Here is a 14967-nt window from a genome sequence, read left to right on the forward strand (position 1 = left end):
AATTTAAGGATATCCCACAAGATTGTGCTTAAACAAGCATTGCTTATTAGCACACATGCATTAAGTCAATTGACATACGCATGACAACCCCAAATCTCAACTTGATTAAGACTTGTCTTTCTTCCTAACTACATCTTATGGAGTTGTGAAACATTTTGGAATACACTTTAACAGACAATCACATTGTCCTAGAGGTACATATTCTAGATATGGGTAATTTGACAATATTTAACAAACTATATCTAATTAGAGTTCGTTCTTCTCCTAATAGAGAAATCCATTATCATATGACACTATTTTCCTTAATACCTTTCAAGTAAACTCTTCTAAAGTGTTCATTTTCCTTTGATCAAATCTAAGGAGATAAATACTTTAGACGTCTTACTCATCAACTTACATTATTGAATTCATTGAAACCTTTTGCAAAGTATTCAGACTTGTGTTTATTCAAAATACACGATAGTCCAACTGAGAGTAATCTTCGGTGAACGTCACATAACATGAGCAACGTTATGTTATGGACAAATGACACTAACATCTAAGTGAATTAACCTTAACAATTTTGTGACTATTTTTTCTTTCCAAAAGATTATAGATCCGAACATTTCGCCTTCATGCAAGTTTAGCAAGAAGGCATTGGATCCGGATTTAATGATCCAAAGCATCCATCTAAGGCCAACTTGTAATTAATGTTTTCAAGGTGTCACACCTTAGTAGGTTAGTCATTTCTTTGTATTCTTTTGGGTTTTATGCATCATTCTATTCTGAATAGTTAACAATACCACATCATCTCTACTATGTAGAGACAACCAATTTGATTACCATAATCCAATTATTCATAATAAAGAGCAATGTTTTGTTAAACAAGACAATCCATCCATCTCTTAAAACTGTAGTGATGAGAGTAAGTTCCTTATTAAAATTGGAATGTAAAGACAATTTTTGTTTTTCCAATTTCTTTGTAGTTCATATAAGGAAGTAAGAACCAAATGGAAGATTGTGCTTCCAATATGTGCTTCCAATATGATAGACATTTCTAAAATGTGCTTCCAATACTACATTATCAATAGGAAGATTGTGAGGAAGTGACTACTTGGGTACATATGCAATCCATTCAAGACAATCTATTGGATCATGGTACCAAGTATGAAACTAAAGCATTTGGCTTTTCTTTGTCGAGTTTTGGATAGCTTTTTCAAATATTTAGGTAAATAATATATAACAAATATAAATTGATTGATTTTACATCATTTGATCTGGGTCTTTAAATCAAATAGTACCACCACTATTTTGACAAATTTCATATCCCTCATTGGAATTCGAAAGTTTTAGAGGAAACTCTTAGTAGGGTATGAGGGCTCACTATTATCAAGCCCACCTCACAATAATATGATGTTGGCTAGCATCAATAATAATGAGAGAGTATACTTACTTATTTACATCTCATGTATGTACCCATCTTATTTGGCTTCTAGAGAATGTTGCCTCACAATGATATGATGTGGGTCATTCTTGTTGCCTACCATCACATCATGTATGTATATAGAACTTCTCATGAGTGTAGGCACATACTTTGTACTCCCCTATGATAAGGTGAAGTTGGTATATGGGTCACAAGCTATTGGAGCTTACCATGGTGGAAGACCATGAAAGAGTGTTCAAAGCACTCACACGCTTTACAACTTAATAACGGTTTGGTTGAGGGTTTTAGGTCTCATCACATATTAACAAACATTTTAATCTAATTAAAACTATTTGGTCATATCACAAAACTATTGGTCCATGTGATTGATTTAGTAGTATATGATACTTTGCACTATACTTGTAAAACGTTTTTAAAGCAAACAACAATGTCATACAAGATACTTAACTGAAAATGAAATACAGTACAACAATTAAAAATTATGAATATAGTTAAAAATCATTATATTACTTATTATTTATTACTATATTGATTGCAACAAAATATTTCTTTCATAATTTGATTTTGAGTTACCTGCTTCTATTTTTTTTGTCCTTTATTCTTCCTCTCTTCGGGTTGGAAAATTAAAGAATTGAGTGAATAAAAAACCAAAGGAGGTTCATGGCTAAGGGCAAATATGTTTGAGTAACATTTAATTTGGAATGTATCAGTTGTGTTCAAAATCGTGTTAATAAGGAATCAATGGGCATTTTCAAATATATTACTCAAAAGAATCGACACAATATGGCTAGTCGATTAGAATTGAAAAGAAAGAGTATATGGTACTACTAGCATAAGCTTTGCATTCTTTGATGAAATATATAGTTCCCTTAGGGCCTTAGGATGACTATAAACCTTCGATTTGATCAAACACGAGCTTAGTGTTGATTCTTGGTCTATGGATGGTGATTGATTTTAGTTACATGTTTAATCATATTAATGCATGTTTCTCTATTGGGCATTGGACCCAACTACTCCAATTTGCATGTACATCAAATAAAACAAAAAATGCATACTTAAAAGTTAAGGAGAGTTTATACTCTTTTACAACATATTTGATCAAATCAAATTAAAAACAAAATCTAATCTAGGCATTCCCTTGGTTCAGACAAATTTGAGAGACGGCCAATCACATAACTCAATTATTGTAGGCTTAGGTTCATAATGACACATCCCGACCTGAAATGTCAACTAGGACTCCGAATCGAGCTTTGATGGCCAACACTTGGAAGCTGACCGAGCCATAAAGTGTAATGATGTGGAAAAAGTGAATAAATTTAAACCTAAAAGTGCCTAAATACAGGAGTGTGCTGTGAGTGAAAATGAACCCATTTCACACGTGACGTTAGAGCATAAGTAAAGTACAGTAGAGTGAATTGAAAATCATACCATCGAAGGTAATCTCCAATACCAAGACTTTCCACGAATCCTCGTCGATATGAAAGCTCTGCTACTAGACCTGGAGGGATAAAAACAAGAGTGAGTGGGTCAGAAAATAAAGACCTTCTAAATGATATAATCCCTTGCCGTAACACTTATTTAGTTTCCAGAAAATTATACTACGTATAAGTATGAAATCAAAAGTATAATAATAGTAAATCTAGAAGTATACCACCACACAACATCTCATTAACAATATAAATAATCTTGTGCTTAATAACCCATACTAGCACGCCAGTCGGAGTCACCTATGGTGACCTGTACAACTACAACCATATCTCATCAATCAATGCTAGTACATAAGTCGGGGTCACCTGTAGTGATATGTACGACTCATCCATATCTCATCAATCAATGCTAGCTTATAAGTCGAAGTCACCTATAGTGACCTGTACGACTTATCCATATCACATATCTCATCAATCAATGCTAGCTCATAAGTCGGAGTCACCTATAGTGACCTGTATGACTTATCCATATCTCATCAATCAATATCTCAGTAATATGTCAGCCGAATCCATCTCTTGTGGCCTGTACGACTGAACCCATAGCTCATCACATATCCCTGCACACGAGTCGGAACTACCTTTAGTGGTCGGTACAACAGGCTAGGTGTAAATAATTACGCTCAAGTGCTACGATCATGTGAAGGTTGTGCGAAGTATCGCAAGTCACTTATGAGTCGGAACCACCTAATGTGGTCTGTACGACAGGCTGGCACCTACCTTGAATCCAAGGTGAGCGTGTGGTGCGGGAGGTGAACGATCACGTGAAGGCTAGGCCCTGTCCTTGAGTGAGAGACTAACACTAGGGAGCAGGTTTATGAGCTTTAAATGCATCTAATATGGCATGTACGACTTATAGACAACTTGTACGACAATGTCGGAGTTGCCTCTATTGCAACCTGTACAACAGTATCGGAGTTGCTTAAAACATAATATAGTCATGCCATCACTCAATCGTTCCAAATAAAATGTGATCATAACCATGCATCCCACATTTCACACCATATACTCACCTGAACTTATCTGTGCATCCTGCGTTCACCTTCGTACTTTAAAGCATTCACAATAATTATGTGCAATAATATACTTATGGACATGCCCTGAGGCAAATCCAAAACTTAACCATATCGTAGTGCTTCCAAATATATATATATATATATATATATATATATATATATATATATATATCAATAATGTGGCATAAAATGCACAATCTATAACGCCTTACTCCCGAACTATTAATTTTCGGGAATAATTATCGGTGACAAGCTCAACTAAATACTAGTTTAACTAACTATCAATACTTATGATTCTTTACTTCAATTTCTCGATCATTCACACAATGATTTATGACCAACATCCAATCACTAAATCATAAGGTTAAATCTCACATTTTCCCCCAATGTCCCTCACATGGCACAATTTCCTAAACAAGGCTATTGTCTCAATTATTTAGTCTCATTTATGGTATGGCTACATCTAACGTCTCGTTAGACTGCCTACGTACCCTAAACAGGGATCAAGTCATTCGTAGTTCGCATTAGAACTTCAAAGCATTCACAATAATTATACGCAATAATCAATTTATAACCATTTGTGGAATTATCATATATATATATATATATATTTATATATATAGAAAGGAAAAAACCCACTTACCTGAGGTCTACGCTATGACTCCCTAGCACGAATATTGTGACATCACGAACCATCTTCGCCTAGAACAATTATCAAATCACGTCTTAGAGTTTTTATTGATAGAACACGTAACTTACATTAAACATATCCTCAAGGACGTTATAGAATGATTTGTAACTCATTAACCAAAAGTCAACCATCAATCAAAGGTTGACGGTAGGGTCCATCACCCTACATAACTCGATCTTGGGGATCTGCATCTCGGATTTCAGATATGTAACTTCCACAGATTCACATTATACTTCTAAAACATTATACTAAAGTTTTACTACAATCCAATTGTTGGATCTCTGCTAATTGCCAAAACCAAGTGGAGGTCGACACTTTATTTTGTGAACTAACAATTCCAATTCGGGAAGATCCATACGTTGAATTTCCGATCCGTAAGTTTCTATGGTCCACAAATATTACGTCCTATAATGTAATAAAGTTTGGTGACGATCCAACGGTTGGATCGTCGATTGCTATAATATTCAAGTGGCGGACCCTAATCGGACTTCACATATGGAACCAAGGTATTCAAATTTAGTCTAGGAAGGTCAAGGGACACCTCGGCCCATGCGCCGCCGCAGGTGGCGGTTGGCCGCCTCGACTCGCCGGAAAATTCAACTATTTTTAAAAATTACCAAATTTTACAGGAATGAAGATCTCACAGAGAGGAACAACTTTCATACCTGCCACAAAGTCCAAAAGTGGACGAAAGGTGGTCAATTGTTCCCACAAAGCCTACGGGTGCCTAAAGCTTCTTGGCTTCGATTCGTCGTCTACGATGGTCTAACGGGGTCAAGGTTGGTTGGGATTTTCTCCTAGAATGATGGGCTACAAAGCCCAAGTGGTGGCATCGGCCATTGCTTTGCCGATTCGCCGAAAAAGTGAAAATGGTGGCTGGAGCACCGTTTTGACGCATCGGATTTTGAGGCTTCACCCTGCCACATATGGTGGTTAATAAAGGTGGTTCTTGGTTGGGTTTTGTAGAGGGGAATGAGAGCTTCAAGATGGAGGTGATGGTGTCGAAAAACTCCACCGGAGTTGGCCGGAATCGGCCTTGGAAAATGGGAGGTCAAACTGGGTTGTGTGTGGGTCGACGGGAAGTTGAACTTCCCTTTTTTTTTTCTTCCCTCATTTCTGATGGGTTGTTTGGTCCTTAGTTCCCTTTTATTTGATTGGTCCCTTGTACTCTAATCTAATTGGTCCTCATCCCACAAGGTGGGAATTCAAATTCTTTATAACTAAACTTTGAATAACCAAAATCAAACGTAAACTATACCGTTGTAATTTGGACTCACAAACGGCTTTTACCTATGTGTTCGTACCAACGAGTACTACGAGGATATGCTAAAATAATAAGTCATACGTTCTTTTACACCATGGTCAACAGAAGTCAAAATCCTTGTTTCTAGGCATTTTCGTCAATTCCCTCGATTAAAATAAATAAAAAAGAAATTTTAGGGACGGGTTGTCACACATAATCACCATTTCTTTAATTAATCAAACACTTTAACTAATTAAACTAGAATGCTACAATGTCATTTGGTTTTTGTATCCATAGAATTGATTTAAATGGAGCTAAATGAAATAAAAATTTAATTCTCATTTCAAGAGACAAAAATAATTTGTTCTCATCCTAATTTTGGCCAAAATGCAATAATCTCAACAATTGGGCGATTGTGCAAAAAACAAACTTTTGGGGTCACTTTGAAAAAAAAACAAAAGTCCACTACTTCATGTAATTACAATTAGAACCCAAAAATTTTAAAAATTACAAAAACTGATTAAGGGAACTAAACAATTTGTCCTTTAGTGATTTTCGGCTTTTATGTAAAAAACATAAACTTTTGGGTCAAACTGCAAATGCACAAAAGTATAAAACATTTATGTAATTGTATGAAAGCCCCAAAAGTACCCCTTTTGTGGGGATGGATGGTTTTGTAGAGAGAGATTGTGTCAAAATCTGTTGTAAGTTTCAAATTGTTATAAATAGGCAAAAGTTAGAGAGATGACATTTGCTAAGGACAGAAGCAAAGTGAGTGCTGAATATCACATTATTTTGTTTCGTAACTATAACACAAAAAGATTGTAGATAAAAAGAGAAATGGAGGGATACTGATATTATTCCTTTTAGTTCTTTTCTCTTTCATTTGCTATGTCTTGATTACCCACGGAGTGCTCTATTTATATAGCCACATCCGTAGGTTTACAGAGAATGAAAATCACCCGTGACAAATCAAACAATCACCCGTGATAAACTAGTTTTGAAAAAACACCACACAATAAACTATTTCCTACCATTCACTATTATTCCCATGTTAGCATTCAATCATTCTCACAATTTTTACATCACTCCCCTTGGATGCCCACATATCAACATCAGTTGCCTTGTTAAAACCTTGCTTGGAAAAACCTAGTGGGAAAAAAACCATAACGAAGGAAAAAGAGTACAACTTTACCTGGATTGTTGATATAGTGTTAAGCATGCTTATCTTGGCTCGTTAAAACCTTGATAAAAAAAACCCAATGGGAAAAATCCTAGTCGAAGGAAAAATAGTACAACAAGCATGTATCATGGATGCTCCCTATGATTTCGCATTCTTCAAATTTAGCTGATTGGTGAGCCGACATAATCTGATTCCCTGCATTAGCTTCTGAAACGTGCATTTTGGTAGAGATTTGGTGAACAGGTCTGCCAGATTTTCATTGGAACGGATTTGTCTGACTTCAATAACTTTAGCCTTCTGAAGCTTATGTGCACTAAAAAAACTTTGGAGATATGTGTTTAGTCTTATCGCCCTTGATGAATCCTTCTTTAATTTGGGCAACACAGGCTGCATTATCTTCATAAATGACACTTGGAGTGTCTGTCTTTAAAGGTAGACCACATGAATTCCGGATATGATGAATCATTGATCTTAACCAAGAACAATCACGACTTGCTTCATGTAAAGCAAATATTTCCGAGTGATTAGAAGATGTAGCAACTAATGTTTACTTTGTTGAGCACAATGAAATTGCTATATCTCTATTAGTGAACACATATCTAGTTTGTGAGCTATTTTTGTGCGGATCAGAGAGAAAACCAGCATCTGCATATCCAACAAGAATCTGGTCTTTTGTGGATTTCTCTGAGTAGAAGAGGCCCAGGTTTGTTGTCCCACGAAAGTATTGCAATACATCTTTGACTCATTTCCAATGATGAATTGTTGGAGCAGAGCTATTCTTTGCCAACAAGTTGACTGAAAAAGCTATATCTGGTCTAGTGCACTGTGCTAATTACATTAAAGCACTAATTGCACTCAAATATAGTACTTTTGGACCAAGGACCATTTCATCATCTTCTTTTGGACGAAATGAATCTTGTGGATGCAAATTTTCTCCTCCTCGATCTTGGACGATTTTGCACCTACAAAACAACTAACACCATAGGTTAAGGCTAAAAGCCTCACGCGCCCACGATGAATGGGGGGCTTTGGCCGAAGAACCTCCGATGCCAAATTTAGAATTTTGGAGAGAAATAGTGTTTAGAGTATTTGAGATTTTTTGTAAGAGAATTGGAATGACTTTTTGGTGAGAATATGTGCCTATTTATAGGATTAAGCTTACCCATTTTTCCCCTTGCTGTGGCCGGCCTTGATGGTTTTTGTGGTTATGATTTTGGCTTAATTAGCCAATTTATTGGCTAATTAAGTATGAAACAAGTAAATGGGAGGTTATAAAATTATTTATTTGTATAAATGGGGAAGTAAAATGGGGAAAAGTAAGAAAGACTAAGAAGAATGTGAGGTGACCGGCCACTACCTATTTTTAGGGTGAATGGGATATATTTTGTGATTAATTGGGTAATTTAATTGATGTTTAATGGATTAATTGGGTAATTAATCCATTCATTAACCAATTAACATTATTTTGTAGGTTACCTTGCAAAAGGGGATTTGATGAGATGGACTTTGAATTGGTTACCTTTTTTGGAGCATTTTTTATTTTGTTGAAAGATGATTCTCCCCTACTCGCGCGTAGGAATCCCAATGTGCCTCAAGGGTATTCTTATCCTTTTTTATCCAAAGATCCACGTGTCACCTTGTGATTATTTTTGGCTCCACAAATGCCCCCACACCTATTGGGCTGCTCGCAAGAAAGGGTAGCAGGTGTAAAGATCTTCTTGCTTTAGGAAACTTAAGACTGCTTCCTATTTTGATGTTGATTCTCTCTTTAATAGGAAATTAGATCATTCTAGGAAAGGGAAATAAATTTCTCTCAAAGCCTATTTAAGTCCACCTTAAGTGGGTTATTAAATCAACTTTGGAGAGCGATTTATTCTACCCTACAAGAAAGAGATAGCTTAGAGGATATTTGTTCACCCTCCTCTAGCAATCTTCTACATCTTGCCCCTGCAAAGGACCGTCTTTCATTGCTTTTTTCATCTTCTTCATGCTGCATCGAGGTAAGAAAAAATTAATTTTCCTTGTCTTGTTCTTGGATGGTGCTACCGCGGCGCAACCATTGAGGTGGTGCGGCACGTCGACTGGCATGGACCAGGAGTCGACTCGGCATGGGCCGAGGAGGTATTGTGGCAGGGACCACTACTTTAAGCTGCTCGACTTGGCTAGAACCAAGGCCAGCTTGTATGGCTGGGGCCATGGATTGTAGCGCAATGCTAAACGAGTCACATGGCTCATGTCCTTTTAGGCTTTTGGACATAACGCGACCTAGGCAGGTGATTGAGAGAAATGAAAAGGTTGCGGGCCTCATGAGCTGCTGGAATGTTGGGTTGAACTCCCCTGCTGGGTACCACAAATGGCGTTGGCTACTTTAACTCTCTTCGTCAGGAGAAACGTGGGCTGCTAAAAAAAAAAGAGGTGAATCCTGCTGCGAACACCATTGTGGATCCTGCTGTGAGTGAAGGTGGATCCTGCAAACACCATTGTGGATCCTGCTGCGAGTGAAGGTGGGAAAAAGGATCTTCTCTGCCTGCTCAAGAGATGCCGGCTGAGAAAAAACCAAAGACTTCTTTCGCTGTTTATGCAAAGGATGAAAAGTTGATTGCTGCTTATAATCAAGTGATCCACTTCAAGAGAATCGTCGATAGGCTTGAACCCTAAGTGTTGGAACTTCAAGGTGTACTGAAGATCAACGAAAGTTTGAAGAAATAAGTGGATGAGCTGCAGCACGTCCATGTTGGTATTGGTGAAGTAGTTGGAGAAGTTGGTGCCCAGGTTGGAGCAGTCGGGGGTGATGCCGCTGCTAAGAGCTTCGTAGCTGTTAAAGGTGTGGCAACTGAATAGTCGTGGGATGTCCAGGCTGCTAAAGTGTAGTCATCTAGGTAGCCTTTAAGATTTTCTTTGTTTTTCCTTGTAGCTTTTGTTTTGCTTGAATTCCTCCAGCCTTTGCTAGTTGTTTAGAAACATGTTTTCCTTAGCTTTTCTTCATTTTTGCTTCTTTTGTTCATGCCCTAACCTTTAGACTTGATAGACCAGTGGCAAGCATGCTACTTTTTTATAAGCAGACAAGCTCGCGTAGCCTATGCAAAGTTGTTAGCCATTGGGTTGGCAACCGGATGCCTTACTTATAGAAGCAGACAAGTCCACGTAACCACTAGGCTGTTAACCTTGACTTTCTCCAATTCCGTAGGTTGCGTAGCAAGTATCACAACACTTTAGGACTTGGTGTAGGTTGTTCCGCGCTTGCCAGAGGTGAAGCTTATCGACTACGTAGCATGTCGGCAGTGGATAAAACCTCGTATATGCGTGCTAGCTTGTTTAACCTTTCATAAGAATGTGCGGTTGTATAAGTCTAGCGCGGTTTTACTGCTCAAAGGGCAAGCCGTAGGCAGTATCTAGAATTCGTAGGCTACCTTAGTGCACTCGGTAGCAGCTTTAGGATTCCAGGGCAGCTATCCATCGGATGTACTGTGTAATGTGGCCCCTCTTTCTCTAGGGCTCGGTTCCCTACGGATTAGGCCAAGAGACCCAAAGTCCTTCAGTTAGCTAAGCCTTGAAAAAGACCATTGTGGCTACTTCTAAGAATCCCGGCGCAAGCCATCCTGCATCTAATTATACTAGAGCAGCCAGGCTCATCCACGTCTGGATATTCGGAGTGTAGAGTTTATCCTCCCGTCTTAGAGAGCTGACCTATGTGGGTGTCGGAAAATTGGTTTACCTCTCGCACTGGAGAGCAATTAGTTTACCCTCTCACACTAGAGAGCATGGTTGGTCCCTCGGGGGGCGCAATTCCTGCGATGAATCCCTAAGTAGGGCGCAGTCTTCTTTTGAAGTGCAGGAGTGATCAGTTGTTGTAAGCATGCAGTCGAGCCAAGTTGTGATTACTTCTGAATTCTTCATTAAAAAATGAGTGAAACGAACGAGAACTTAGCTATAAGGTAGGAACTGCATAACAACTGGATAGTCCTTGGCTTATGAGGTGGTGCTCGTCGAGCTTCTTGAGTCTTCGGGTTTTGCTGTAGCGGGAGGTCACACACGATACTTCTTCATATTGTAGGCCATCCACTGCTTTTCAATCTTTTTCCTGTTTCATGGTGGCAAGGGTGTAATTACTCTTACCACCTACTCTGCTGATCTTGTACGGACCTTCCCAGATAGGATCCATCTTTTTGAAGCCTTCTCTGTGGGCAATGATGAAGGCTTTTCTTAGGACTAGATCTTTGGGTTGAAACTGTCGGATCTTGGCCCTTTTGTTGTAGCTGGGGAGGAGTTGCTGCTGGTAAGCTGCGATGCGGGTGATAGTCTGCTCGCACTTATCCTCTGCCATATTTAAGCTTGTGGCCATCTCCTTTCGGTTGCTCGTCTTTTGGTGGTGCGATATGCCCATAGACATCCAGCGAGTTCGTCTGGCCATTTTCTTTTCTTACTAGTAGGGGATTTCTTGTGGCAGTCGAGGATCATCTTGGTGGATACTTTGGCCCGCCTATTGCCTTGAGAATATCTTGGCGAAGACATGTGCTGCTTGATGCCATATTTTTGGAAAAACTTCGCCATATTTGTGGATGCAAATTTTCTCCTCCTCGATCTTGGATGATTTTGCACCTACAAAACAACTAGCACCTTAGGTTAAGGCCAAAAGCCTCACGCCCCCACGATTAATGGGGGGGCTTTGGCTGAAGAACCTCCGATGCCAAAGTTAGAATTTTGGAGAGAAATAGTGTTTAGAGTATTTGGGATTTTTTGTAAGAGAATTGGAATGACTTTTTGGTGAGAATAGGTGCCTATTTATAGGATTAAGCTTACCCATTTTTCCCCTTGCTGTGGCCGGCCTTGATGGTTTTTGTGGTTATGATTTTGGCTTAATTAGCCAATTTATTGGCTAATTAAGTATGAAAGAAGTAAATGGAAGGTTATAAAATTATTTATTTGTATAAATGGGGTAGTAAAATGGGGAAAAGTAAGAAAGACTAAGAAGAATGTGAGGTGACCGGTCACTACCTATTTTTAGGGTGAATGGGATATATTTTGTGATTAATTGCGTAATTTAATTGATGTTTAATGGATTAATTGGGTAATTAATCCATTAATTAACCAATTAACATTATTTTGTAGGTTACCTTGCAAAAGGGGATTTGATGAGATGGACTTTGAATTGGTTACCTCTTTTGGAGCATTTTTGATTTTGTTGAAAGATGATTCTCCGCTACTCGCGCGTAGGAATCCCAATGTGCCTCAAGGGTATTCTTGTCCTTTTTTATCCGAAGATCCACGTGTCGCCTTGTGATTATTTTTGGCTCCACAGATCTTTCTTAATATCCAAAGAACAAATGACCATTAGCGTGCTGAGTAGGTAAGCCTTGTCCATGCCAAATAGCTTTAGGATTTTTTTCAATGTAAGCTGATTGATGGACCAAAATTCCATTAGCACAATGCTCGATCTACATGCCGAGACAATATTTTGTTTTCCCAAGGTTTTTCATTTCAAATTCGCTTCTTCAGATATTCAGCAGTTTTGTTGAGCTCTTCAGGGGTTCCAACTAGGTTCATATCATCGACATATACTGCCACTATAACAAACCCAGAATTTGATTTCTTAATGAACACACAAGGGTAAATGACATTGTTGGTATATCCTGCTTTAAACAAATACTCACCAAGACGATTGTACCACCTTCGTCCAGATTACTTCAGCCCATACAATGATCGCCTTAATTTGATTGAGAGCATACCTCATGGTTTGTTAGTCGTTTCAGGCAACTTATGTCCTCATGGGACTTTCATATATATGTCAGTATTTAATTCTCCATATAGATATGCGATGATGACATTCATAAGTCGCATGTCAAGTTTTTTTTTGAAACCACCAAACTTATTAAGTAACGGAATGTAATTGCATCCATTACAAGAGAGTATGTCTCCTTATAATCAATTACAGGTCTTTGTGAAAAACCTTGTGCAACAAGTCGTGCTTTATATCTTGCAATCTCATTTTTCTCATTACGTTTTCTTGTGAATACCCATTTGTAACCCACGGGGTTTACACTAGGTGGGATTTGGGTTACCGGTCCAAAAACACTTCGCCTTTCTAAGGAATTTAATTTTGCCTATATTGCATCTTTCCACTTAGGCCAATCTTGTCTCTGTTTGCATTCATCAACAGAGCGGGGCTTAATATCATCGCTTAATATCATCGCTTAATATGATTTCAGTGGTTACTGCGAATGCGAACATGTTGTCAATGATTATTTCATTTCGATCCCACAATTCATTAGTACATGCATAATTTATGGAGATTTCTTTGGTTTCATGTACTTCTGTCTCTTCAGGGAAATATGTCTCATCAAGGACATTTTCTTTTTCTTAAAGTTCAGAATCATGAATTGTGGATTTGTCTTTCACTTTCTTTTCCTAAATGATTTTATTTGGATTTAGATGTGCCCTCATCTTTCTCTTTCAAGAGACTGAATCTTTTGAACCTAAAGGTCTACCATGCTTCAGGCGTGCACTGGATGAATAATTCGCTGCCACGTTATTGTTTCTAACAGGGACATCAATTCTTGCAGGCACATTTGCAGCTGGTATATGTGATTTTGTCACTTTGCATCTGGCATTTGATTAGCAATACTTTGAAGATGAACGATCATTTTCACTTTATTTTCACATTGAGTGTTTTGTGGATCAAAATGAGATAAGGTGGGTAGAACCCATGTCAACTCTTGCCGTTATTCTAAAATGGTTTTTTCTCCCCTTAAAGATTGGAAGACTGTCTTATCAAAGTGGCAATCCGTAAAACGAGCTGTAAACATATCACTTGTCAAGGTTTCCAAATATCCAATGATAGATGGTGAATCAAAACCCACATAAATTCCCAGTATGCGTTGAGGTCCCATTTTAGTGAGTTGTGGCAGTGCAATAGGCACATAAACATCAGAACAAAAAAATCGTAAATGTGAAATGTTTGGCTGATGCCCAAACACGAGTTATATTACTGAGTATTGGTGGTTGGCTTCAAGTCTCAATCGAACCAATGATGCACCATGTAAGATGGCATGTCCCCATGCATAGACTGTAATTTTGTTTTCATGAGTAAAGTGTGAGCTATTAATTGAAGCAGCTTGATAAATGATTATGCTAGACCATTGTGAATATGGACATGAGGAACAGGTTGTTCAGCATCAATGCCTAGTGTTGTAATTATAAAATGTTTTAGACATAAATTTACCAGCGTTATCAAGTCGGATTGACTTAATAAGGTAATCTGGGAACTGTGCTCGCAACTTAATTATCTGAGCAAGAAGTCTCGCAAAAGCTATATTTCGAGTAGACAATAGGCAAACATGTGACCATCGAGTAGATCCATCAACCAAAACCATAAAATATTGAAATGGTCCACTAGGTGGTTAAATAGGCCCACAAATATCACCTTGAATTCTTTGCAAAAATGATGGAGATTCAACATCAATCCTTAGTTGTGATGGTCTAATTACTAACTTCCCTTGAGAACAAGCCTTGCAAGGGTTATCATTTGAGATAGCAATGTGTCTGCTCAATAATGGATGTCCATTAAAGTTGGTAATGATCCTACGCATTATGGTGGATCCTGGATGACCCAGACGGTCATGCCAAACCATGTAAATTTTTGAATCAATGAACTTCTGGTTCACGACAGTATGTGCTTCAATTGTCTTTATGTATGTATAATATAATCCACTCGATAAACCATGCAACTTATCCAATATACGCTTCTGGGTATCATTGGAGGTAATGCATATATATTCCACATTTTCTGCACTTTTCATTTCAATGTGGTATCCATTTAAACGTATGTCTTTAAAACTCAACAAATTTCGGGTAGATCGAGTAGCGTACAACGCATTTTGTATGGACAATATTGTTCCATTTGGTAACATGATCTGGGTTTTTCCTAAGC

The sequence above is a fragment of the Malus domestica genome, chromosome 09 (assembly GCF_042453785.1).
Source record: "Malus domestica chromosome 09, GDT2T_hap1".
NCBI lineage: Eukaryota > Viridiplantae > Streptophyta > Magnoliopsida > Rosales > Rosaceae > Malus > Malus domestica.